A 10,350-nucleotide genomic window follows, 5' to 3' on the forward strand; every position below is an offset into this window, starting at 1 on the left:
TCTAGAAACTGTTGTGTTCGACTGATCAAGTCTGATTCTCAATAAACCTCAATTATAATACCACAGCGGAAGCTTAAAAACTCCGCTGTGACAGTAAAACTGTTTCGGCATGAAAGGGATACATATTTTCCATTCTGCTTGACCTAACAGCCGAACAGGACAAAAAAAATAAAATTAAAATAAATAATAAATAAAGAATTTTAAAAAAAAATCCAATTCTATGTATTTGATAAAAATGTAAGAAACTGAATTTTGTTTTCCTTTTTTTTTTTTTTTCTTACAGAAGAGTCCATCTGTGTTTTCACCCTGTGACTCCTCAGCTTGGACCCATTCACAGTTTCACGAATCACAGCATCTTGAAGAACATTTTTTTTTTAAAATGTAATAAAGTGCATCTTCTCTAGTGTTGAGGTAAAATTATTATGAAATAGCAGGTTATAGCATAATGCTTATAGTGGTCAGGTAGTGAAATGATTTTGTGGAATGATGCATACAGTAGCTACTGTATATTAAATTCTGCATGAACAGCTCAAAGCTAAAAAAAACTCTAAGTGATTTTATTCTTATCACAACAGAACAAATAGTAAAAACTGAAGCTTAGTATTCTATCTCATCACTTAAAAGCTTTAGTGTCAACCAATTGTGCTTCAATATAAGACTGAGATTGTTTTCTAACCAGTAACACCAACACAACAGAGAAAATACAGTATGTGCAGTGAAGCATTTCGGAGCATTTTACTGGGCAAAAATCCCAGCTAGGCTTTTCCAAGCCTGCTGGCCATGACTGATTTCGGCTGCCTTTATAGATGCCCATGCTGAGCTGATGGGGTCTGATACTGTATGTCTTGCCGATGATCACTACCCAACTTACTCAACATGCTGACCTCTAAGATGGAAGTCTGGTATAGGGGCCCCACATTTGCGCCAACATGGGTGACATGTGAAAGGAGCCAGATGCTTGAGCAGAAAGAACCATGGCATTGCTGAGCTGGACCTGCTTCATTCATATAGTGGGTGAACAGCAGGAGGGGCTCATTGGGGGAAGCCAAGATCCCAGGTGATGGGCGGCCGGGACAATGTCCCAGTGGTGAGTTCATAGAAAGACGACAGGTTGTTTTGTGGTTGTAGTCTACCCCAGGACATTAAAGTAATTAGAGCACAGTTGAAAGGTCAAGGCTTTACGGTCTAAGGCCTGCTGAACTCTGCAAGGGACTGACTACTATGGAGAGGCAGATTGACTGGTGCCCCATCAACCTTCTCAAACTTCATATCAAAAAGAGGCTTTAGAATGTGCAATTGTCTTTGTAAGCATGTCAAAGCTATGGTTAGGGAGTAAATTGATATTCACATTCGCGTTGGCTTGGGTCTTTGTGTAGCCTTTGCACATTCTCCTTGTTTTCATGAGTTCTCTCCAGGTACTCTGGCTTCCAGTCCAGAAACATGGTTGTTAGGTTGATTGAGGACTTTTTCTCCACATGAATGAGTGTGTCAGTGTGAGTTTGAATGTTTGGATGATTGTTTGTCTCAATAGCATTGCCACTATTCAGGGACTGCACCCGGCCTATGGAAGCAACACTTATGGAGACCGAAGTGAAGGTGTAGTTCATAAAAGTAAAAATCAAAAATGTGTATTTATTTATTTATTTTTATTTTTCCAGGACTGGGAAGTGGCATGTAAATAATCACTAAACTGAGAGGTGCATATGAAAATGATCAGTCAAGTGCTTCGCTGTCACGACAGGGGTGTGAGAGGTAGCTCTAAGAAACATCTATTCATTGACTGCAAAAATCAAAAAAGTTTTGGAATCTATTGTTGTTGATGGCTTTGAAACTTTCTTTGAGAATAAACAACAATATAGCCAAAACAGAGTTGCAAAAGCAGGTCAATTTATTCTGAGTTTTTAATCCCACGGAATGACTGGAGCAATGCTATTGATGGTGGTGCATTTGTTGATGTGTTTTACTTGGATATTCCTAAACATTTGATAATGTGTGTCATGTCAAGCTTCTACAGTACATATCCTGGCATTGTATGGTATTGCTGGTAAGTTTCTCGTATGGTATCAGGCGGAAGTATTTTGTGACAATCGGAAATGCAAATCCACGTCCATTATCATATAGATTGCCTGACTTTTCAGAATACTCTTATAATATACGTCTAGACAAACTTCAGGTTCAGCGTACTAGATTGGACCTAAGGAAACAAAAAAAAAAAATCTCAGCAGTGATATTGTTAACTCTCACACATTGACAATTTTTCAAAGCTACGTGTCCTTTTGATTAAATGCACGAGGCTTCAGGTGAGAGACCGGACAACGGCCTAACTCATTTCTCACTGGTAAATCCATAACCATGTCTTTGTTGTTTTGTATGGATGTGTTTTGTTTAAATGTATGCGGTTTCCCCGATTTTGCTGAAATGTATGCAGTGCTTGTTGATTTGCTAAATAATAAAAAAAAAATAATTGCGCTTTTCGCACAATACTGTTTAAATTGCCATAACCAGGTGTGAATACTCAACTTTCTGGCTCCTTGGCAGAATCCATTCACTTTTTGGCCCCAGTTGCTTCATTAGATGTCTTTGAATTATATTCTTTTGGGTCCCAATACACCCAATATTACTGCTGGGGTAGGTTGGCCTCCTTCCACAATTGTAAGTACCGGTACAATGGAACTATGCAAAATACTGTTGAATGGAAACAACGGCACGGTGGACGACTGGGTAGAGCGTCTGCCTCACAGTTCTGAGGAGGCTCCAGCACGACCCTGAGGAGAAGCGGCTCAGAAAATGGATGGATGGAAACATGCTGACGTTAAAAAAAAAATTTAAAAAAAAAAAAAAAATAAATAAAGACTATGAAATTAATTTAATAAAAAATATGGCTTAAAAAATTATCTGTTTTAATTATGTAACTCAGTAATGAGTGCTGCAACTACACAAACTGTACCGTAGTTTCTGTTCTGAAGTGTGTAATTGGATTTGATGGACGATGACCACAATTATGGGGTAGAAGAGTAACAATTTACCTCAGTCTTGCATCAGACAACTTGAGTCAACTTGAATCATCAATGAAGAGATGGCTAAAAATATGGGATAATTGCTCAGTTTTGTCAAATGAGGCAATTAGGAAAGATTCCTGAATGGAGATTGGTCTGAGCTTCACTGTGTCATTAGAAAATGAGTGAGACAGAGGAGTGAAGAAGCACGAGACTTTTTGCACTTCCATTGATTCCTTTTAGACCAGAAGCATTAGAGCCCCTGTGAAAATCAATCACAACAAAGAGCCTTTGTTGATAAACCGCCGAGAAGGTCCCGAAACAAGAAAGCAACCAGAGACACGAGAAAGAAAAGGGCTAGATCTGTGAAGACAATAAATAAATAAATAAAATAAATAAATAAATAACAATGCAGTCACACTCTCAAACTGTAAAAATTAAAACAAATGTTTAAAGACTTGACATTGTCCATCCTGGACTTGCATTTTTACTTCAAGGTGAGTTTTGATAGAGCTTGATGAAACAGAACAACTTAAACCATTACATTCAAGACGTTATCTGACCGAGAAAATTGTCTTGGCCATGGAATAACTTTCGAAATTCCTCTAATTATTCTGTCATTATTGTCACAACTCTTTGGCAGATGATTATTTCAAATAATATTTCCTGAAGAGTTCCAGCAAAAACTGAGTGATGTTAAATTATTTTCAATAATGGGTTGTGTTACAATAGAACTAATAGCTTCATTAGATCTCCTGGTCCCCAAGGGAGAGCCCCATACAATTGTGTCTGCAGAGTAGTGTTTCCAGCCAGCCATATCAGCTCTTCCTAATGATGAGGTGAAACTATAAAACATTTTTTGTCTGACAGCCCTTATTTTATTAATATCATGTATTTAACGCTGTTATGTTTCTCACTTATGAGTAATATAATATATTCCTGTTACAATTATGATAACGCCATTACCGTTATTGTCAAAAAAATGCAGCATGTTACTTTATTAGCTCATTGGAGCTGTTTTCATCAGACCAACTAGATGTCTAAACCAAAATACTTTTTTTTCTTTACTGTTCTTGTTTCTGAGAGGGCAAGAGATAAATGCATAAAAAATGATGGCTGAGGTAGAATAAAATTTCATTGTATGCCAGTCAGAGGTAGAAACGGGTGGATGTTGTTTCCACACAAACGAAAGAATAGTTGCACACAAAATGACACAAGTAACTAAATGATCAACGACAACAATGGTGAAAACGGTTAAACGTTAAACAGCCTTTTTGAACTGGAAGTTTTATTTGTATTTGCCATTATTTTGCTTTGTTTTACTTGATACATTAAATGCGCATTATGCCTTGGACAGAAAAATGCTTCTCAACGTCAATATCAAGGAATTCCATATTAAAGAAACATTTTTCAACGTTACCTGATTTCACAAAATTAGTAATTAATTCATTTCTTTTGGGGATGAGGATGACACCTCTGCTGCTGAATGTCAAGTCGCAGTGATTTATTTCATGTTTTGTATGTATTTGCTTTAGTTATTCTAGTTTGCTACATTGCTTAACAGGCATCATTTATTTTTTCTTAATTAATAAAACATCTATTGTGATATTTGTATTGATACACTTTATAAACAGTAATTATAGCTACAATAACACGTGACATTTGATTTTTGGCTAGGCTCACTTCATCCCACAGCAACTTTAATGTTGTTTATATTTGTGTTCACTGTTACTGTTAGGGTGTCACGGTGGACGACTGGTTAGCACATCTGCCTCACAGTTCTGAAGACCGGGGTTCCACTCGCTTGTGTGGAGTGTTTGCATGTTCTCCCCGTGCCTGCGTGGGTTTTCTCCGGGCATTCCGGTTTCCTCCCACATCCCCAAAACATGCATGCTAGGTTAATTGAAGATTATACATTGCCCGTAGGTGTGAATGTGTGCGTGAATGATTGTTTGTTTATATGGTCCGTGCGATTGGCTGGCGACCGCTTCAGGGTGTACCCCGGCTCTCGCCCGAAGATAGCTGGGATGGGCTCCAGCACGCCCACGACCCGCGTGAGGATAAGCGGTACAGAAAATGGATGGAGGGATGGATGGATGTAACTGTTAGTAATGGGATTTATTTTTTAAGGGTCTATTTCATTAAAGTATGAGATGAATGACTGCACCTCAACGCACCCAGCTGTCAAATTCCTGAAGTTTGCAGACGACACCACAGTCATCGGCCTCATCAAAGACGGTGATGTGTCTGCATATCGACAGGAAGTGGAGTGGCTGCAGCTTTGCTTTGGCCGACACAACCTGGAGCTGAACATGTTCAAGACTGTAGAGACGATTGTGGACTTTAGGAAGCAGCCTTCGCTACAGCTGCCCCTCACGCTGTCCAACTGCTCTGTGTCAACCGTCGTGCCCTTCAGGTTCCTGGGAATTAGAGTCTCTCGGGACCTGAAGTGGAAGACCAACATTAACTCCATCCTCAAAAAGGCCCAGCAGAGGATGTACCTCCTGCGGCTTCTGAGGAAGCATGGCCTGCCACAGGAGCTGCTGAGACAGTTCTACACATTGGTCATTGAATCAGTCACCAAATCGGTTCTGTGTTCATCCATCACAGTCTGGTTTGGTACTGCCACCAAAAAGGACAAACTCCAACTGCAACGGACAATCAGGACTCGCTGAAAAATCGTTGGTACCCCCCTACCCACCCTTGAGGACTTTCACGCTGCCAGAACGAAGACAAGATCATGCAAAATCCTCTTGGACCCTCCACATCCTTCTCACCACCTCTTCCAGCTCCTTCCCTCTTGCATTAAATTGCTAGAGGACTCTACATCATTTGTGCAACTGTAATTGTATCAGCATTACCACATTAGGGGTAACCTTTTATTGCAAAGTGACTCTCCGTAGCATGTTTCTATGTTTTTATGTCTCAAAAGTATTTTTGTCAAAATGGCTGTCTACTGTCGGACTATAGCGGCTCCAACTACGGAGACAAACACTCGAGACAAATTCTTAGTGTGTTTTTGACATACTTGGCAAATAAAGAGGACTTTGATTCTGATTAATCATGAATAATTGAACATGCACATAAGATTTGCATTCTATTAAAGAGTGGGGGGGGGGAAATTACTTTTCCTAGTAATTCATTACTTTTATAATTTGCAACTTAGTAGGTATTTCAGTTACTTCATGGGATAAGAAACTAGAAACTGAAACTGTTTTTAAAAGCAACATCTCCAACACTACCTACTTTATGTTTTGTATTCAGAGGAACAGTGCCATAGATTGACACAAAATTAGTTTCATGTTCTCAAGCCAGCTGTCTAAAAAGAAATATTATTGCCCTCCAAATGTTTAAATGTCATTTTGAGAACATATTTGGTTTGAAAACATAGAATTAGAAACATGTCACATGCCAAACAAAAGGGAAATTTCAAAACCGTAGAAAACACTGAGAGTGATACAACCCAATGAGGAAAGTTGCTCAAGCGGGGCCAGCCTGTTTTGACTGCAGATGGGCCAATTAGGAGATAATTAAAACCTCAGACAAAGCAGGCCTAAATTGTATCTTTGCTGAATGTTCAGAGGGAAAAGTTGGAGTAACACCTGCTATCCAATTACATCAACGTTAAAAATGAATAGACAGGTTAAGACAAAGAAGTGTGCAAATTAGATACAGTGGAAAGTCAAAATTACAGACCAAATCAAGTTTTGGGAAAAGTCAAATCTTTTTCTGACAGAATATGTAAGGAAGCAATCCTGTCTTTGTGGGTTTTTATTACAAAAAAGAAAGAAAATTCTTTGCAAAGAGAGGAAAAGGTAGAAGTCTTATGAGTTGTCACCCCTTATTGAAACCCAGACAGGAAACCCCTTTGTTATATCAAAGTGAGAGAGACAGAGAAGAAAAGCAAACAATTATCTATGTCCAGCTGCACTAGTAGTCACAACATAACTAGGAAACAAGTATTACGCACAGTTTGACCGGGAGAGAGCTAGTAGCCACAACATAACGATAAAGCCTGTAAAGGTTGTATAAAACTAATAGAAGTAATATTTGTATATTCATTCATTCATCTTCCGTTCCGCTTAGCTACACGAGGGTCACGGGCGTGCTGGAGCCTATGCCAGCTATCTTCGGGCGAGTGGCGGGGTACAACCTGAACTGGTCGGTAGCCAATCGCAGGGCACATAGAAACCAACAACCACAGGGCACATAGAAACCAACAACCACTCGCACTCACATTCACACCTACGGGCAATTTAGAGTGTTCAATTAATGCATGTTTTTTGGATCTGCCAGGAAACCAGAGTGCCCGGAGAAAACCCACACAGGCACGGGGAGAACATGCAAACTCCTCACAGACGGGGCCGGGATTTGAACCCCGGTCCTCAGAGCTGTGAGGCGGATGTGAGGTGGATGTGTTAACCATTGAAAATGTGTGGCGCATTATGAAGCGTAAGATACGACAACGGAGACCCCGGACTGTTGAACAGTTGAAGCTGTACATCAAGCGAGAATGGGAAATAATTCCACCTACAAAGCTACAACAATTAGTGTCCTCAGTTCCCAAATGTTTATTGATTGTTGTTACAAGAAAAGGTGATGTAACACAGTGGTAAACATGACCATGTCTCAGCTTTTTTGGAACGTGTTGTTGCCATAACATTCTAAGTTAATGATTATTTGCTAAAAACAATAAAGTTTATCAGTTTGAACATTACATCTCTTGTCTTTGTAGTGTATTCAATTAAATATAGGTTGAACATGATTTGCAAATCATTGTATTCTGTTTTTATTTATGTTTAACACAACATCCCAACTTCATTGGAATTGGGGTTGTATTTACTAAATTAGAAAACACACAGTTATGGTCATATGTATGATTACCCAGGCAGGATTTATAAGATGGGTACAATTATTTAAAGAAAAGGAGGACCAGGCGAAACACATTTAATTTTATTTTAATGGGGTTCAAATTAAACAGTCAAGCATTTCAGAAAAGCATTATCATTAAACAAAACATAACCATGAAGAAATTAATGATGGTTGTTGTTCAGTCATCAGTCATGCATCCATCCATCCATTTTCTGAGCCGCTTCTCCTCACTAGGGTCACGGGCGTGCTGGAGCCTATCCCAGCTATCATCGGGCAGGAGGCAGGGTACACCTGAACCGGTTGCCAGCCAATTGCGGAGCACATACAAACAAACAACCATTTGCACTCACATTCACACCTACGGGCAATTTAGAGTTTTCAATTAACCTACCATGCATGTTTTTGGGATGTGGGAGGAAACCGGAGTGCCCGGAGAAAACCCACGCATGCACGGGGAGAACATGAAAACTCCACACATGTGGGGCCGGGGATTGAACCTCAGAGCTGTGAGGCAGACACTCTAACCAGTCGCCCACCGTGCCGCCTCATCAGTCATATTAAAAAAAATTCGGCCAGGTTATGTAAACTTATGAGCATCACTGTACATATATGCAGTCATATTGGAATGAAAGTATAGGCTACACCTTTTCATAACCATGAGGTGGCAGTGCCATATTAGAATGAAAGTGTACACCTTTCTCATAACCTCTAGGTGGCGGTGGCATTTTGGAATGAAGTGTACAGTGTTTTCATAACCACTAGATGGGGGCATACATTTATAAAATGTGAAAGCTTTTTCCATTTGCCCCTATACCATTGGTTCTTAACCTGTATTCGATCGACCCCAAGGGGTTTGGTGAGGCAGTCGCTGGGGTTCGATGGAGGCGTTTACCATTACGGCGCTGTGCCTCGAGTTGAAATGAAATTTTTAAACTATCTTTATTTAAAATTTCAACGATACATTTGACTTGAGTGGCATTGCTGTGCCGTCACACAGCGCATCCAATAATAAAAAACAGTCAAAAGATTTACTCTTACCAATGAACCCTTTACAAGGATTGTAGAAATAACATAAAGAAAAGGAACAGACTTTGTTGTGAATTCGAAGTCCGTACCTCTGATATGAGAGTGGCACTTACTAAGGGGAATGGCAACAGCTAAATTCACATTCACTTCCAGTAAATTTTCATTGAATTGAATTTTTTGTTCGTTTTTTGTGTGAGATTCATGTTTTGTTGGTTTTGTTCTTTAAACACAGTAATTTTGTGTGCAACTGATGCGTGGTTCATTTTGTACATGACCTGGATGACTGAGAATCTACACAGACAATAAAATATATACCTGTTTTAAATTTGAAATAAACCATGTTTTATTGTTCATATTAGGAAGGGTTCCGTACACTCTATATGAAACTTGCGGGGTTACGTCCCTAAGATCTACTGCCCTATACCTATGTATAATGCACACTATTTGATATTTGTTGGGAAAAAACGCGCATTATACATGAGAAATTATGGTATTTGCAAAAAAACTAAACAAAACAAAAAACAAACTGAATAAATCCTTTGCTCCTCTAATGACCAACAGGTATTAACGTTTTCAGCATTTGCAATATAATTCATAGACTTAATAATGCTATTGAGAATGCTAGTCAAGGGGGTGTCATTTTAAAAGGTTTGTGATTCATAATGCTGTACATTTCATTACACATTAGGGATAAAGATAAAGAGTACTACCTTACAAAAAACACAGTTCTCAGAAAGAGAATACACATGATATTCGTGTTTACTTTAAACATGCTTCACTCAGCTATTGTATGAAAAGGTCAAAGGTTCAGTCAACTTTGCTTCTGAATTCTTATAAGTTGTGAACTGATCCTTAATGGAATTTTAAAACAAATGTGCATCGTATGTGGGGAATCAGCTGGTTTGCCACATGCCGTTGGCTAATCAGTAACACATATCTAATTGTGAAGGGTATGTTCAGAGATAATAATCAGCCACTCTTAAAATGGAGCCTGTTAATAAGTAAGCTTCTGTTTTGTCGCAGAAGTGGTTAATTACTTGATCTAGAACACTGATATGCCACATTCCAAAACTTATTTCTTCTCAAGAGTTATAGAATGTTGTGGATAATAAAATATTTAGCACTGATCAGTAAAACGCCTAAGTGCCAAAAAGTGGAGACTTACGTATTAAGACTGAAATTGCTACAATCCCTTTATTTGCTGGGGATGTTACATTGCCCACTTTTGTCGACACAAAATAAAATTTTCCTGGTTAATTCATTTATTAAAATAGGCAATGATTACTATCCATCCAACCATTTTCTGTACCGCTTATCCTCACCAGGGTTGGGGTGAGGTGGAGCCTATCCCAGGTTTGGGTGAGAGGCTACACCCTGAATTGGTCGCCAGCCATTCCTAGGACACATATAAACAAACAAACATTCACACTCACACCTACAGGCAATTTAGAGTCTT

The sequence above is a fragment of the Phycodurus eques genome, chromosome 8 (assembly GCF_024500275.1).
Source record: "Phycodurus eques isolate BA_2022a chromosome 8, UOR_Pequ_1.1, whole genome shotgun sequence".
Classification (NCBI taxonomy): Eukaryota; Metazoa; Chordata; class Actinopteri; order Syngnathiformes; family Syngnathidae; genus Phycodurus; species Phycodurus eques.